Raw genomic sequence first — 2,030 nt, forward strand, 5'->3', positions numbered from 1 at the left:
AGCTGTCAGTGACCATGCTCCAGTTTCTTTAACTCTTGTAAATAAGAAGACAATCCCACCAAGCAAAAACTGGAGGTTTAATACATCACTGCTCAAAGACGAAGGTTTTATAGATTTTTTTAAAAAGGAGTGGGCTTTATAGTTAGAACATAATGACCTGCCTGGAACATCAGCATCTATTCTCTGGGAGGCAGGAAAGGCAGTGATGAGAGGTAAAATAATCTCTTTCTCATCACATAGGAAAAAAACGGAAAACAAACGTATTCAGAAGTTAGAAGAAATCATTAAGTCTTTAGAGGCATCCACAGAAGAAGAGTTAATGAGCAAATTACGTAAAGCTAAATTAGAACTTCATGGAATTGTTGACAAAAAGACACAATTTTTAGCACAAAGACTATGAGTAGAAAACTTTGAACATAGTAATAAATCGGGTAACTTTTTGGCTAGCCAGTTAAAAATAAATAAAGAGAAAACTACCATATCTGCTGTTAAAGACTCAACCGGGAATATAGTTTATGACCCTGAAAGAATAAACAACACTTTCAGAGACTTTTACCAAACTTTGTACTCACCACAGATAAACCCATCAGATAACGAGATCGATGAGTTCCTTGACAGGATAACACGTCCTAAATTATCAGACAGCCAAGTTACAGTCCTGGACTCGCCACTAACCTCAGCGGAGCTCCAGGAAGCCCTTAAATCTATGACGAATAGGAAAGCTCCAGGTCCAGACGGGTTCCCAGTAGAGTTCTACAAAGAATTCTGGATCATTCTGGCTCCAACATTTTTCAGAATGGTGAGGGAAATCGAAGAGAGCGGCAGATTACAGCCAAACATGAACTCAGCCAATATTAGTCTCTTTTTAAAAGCGGGCAAAGACCCTGCATTTCCTACCAGCTATCGCCCAATTTCCCTTATTAATGTTGATCTCAAAATAATTTGTAAAGCCCTGGCAAAAAGATTAGAGAAGGTAACCCCCTTCATAATACACCCTGACCAAACTGGTTTCATTAAGGGTAGACAGTCATCCACAAACTCACGTAGATTACTTAATTTGATGGATTTCTCTTACAGTAGAAACATAGAAACTAGTATATTATCTCTAGATGCAGAAAAGGCTTTTGATAGAGTTAACTGGAAGTTCTTATTTGCAACTTTACATAAATTTGGCTTTGGGAACTTCTTCATAAACTGGCTACAAACATTATACAGTTCGCCAACAGCACGTGTCAGGACGAACGACCAAATATCAGCTAGCATCTGTCTTCAGAGGGGGACCAGGCAGGGATGCCCACTCTCCCCCTCACTATTTGCTATCTTTATCGTGGCAGCAATTAGGCAATGAACAGGTATTAAAGAGATAAAGTGTAAGAAAATAGAACATAAGATAAGTCTTTATGCAGATGATGTTTTACTCTTTCTCCGGATTTCTAAATCGTCTCTCTCTCATTCAATAGAACTGATACTCTTTTTCACAAGTTTCAGATTACTCTATAAACTGGTTAAAATCCACAGTTCTACCAATTAATTTCTCTTTTGTCAATTTACTTAATACACAATTGGAGTCAGGGAATATCACATACCTGGGAATTAATATCTCTCCCAAGTTAGCAGATCTAACCAAACTAAACTACATCCCACTTTTATTTTTTATTTATTCATTTATTTATTTTTTTAAAGAAAGTGGAAGATGATCTTGCAAGATGGAAATCCTTACCAATATCACTCATGGGTAGAGTTGCTACAATTAAAATGATGGTCTTACCCAGAATAAATTACTTATTCTCGATGATCCCAAACAAACCACCAGCTGACTGGTTTAAATCTCTGGACTCCTCAATTACCAAATTCCTTTGGCAGGATAAACCTCCACGAATTAGCTTAAAAACGCTTCAGAAGCCAACAGGCTGCAATATATACCAAGATGGTTGCAAGATAACCCACTAGATGAGTCCTGGTCAGATATAGAACAGACACTCTGCAATACGACAGAGCTTTCAGACCTACCATTTATTAGCTCAAGCATA

This window comes from Nothobranchius furzeri, chromosome 2 (assembly GCF_043380555.1).
Source record: "Nothobranchius furzeri strain GRZ-AD chromosome 2, NfurGRZ-RIMD1, whole genome shotgun sequence".
NCBI lineage: Eukaryota > Metazoa > Chordata > Actinopteri > Cyprinodontiformes > Nothobranchiidae > Nothobranchius > Nothobranchius furzeri.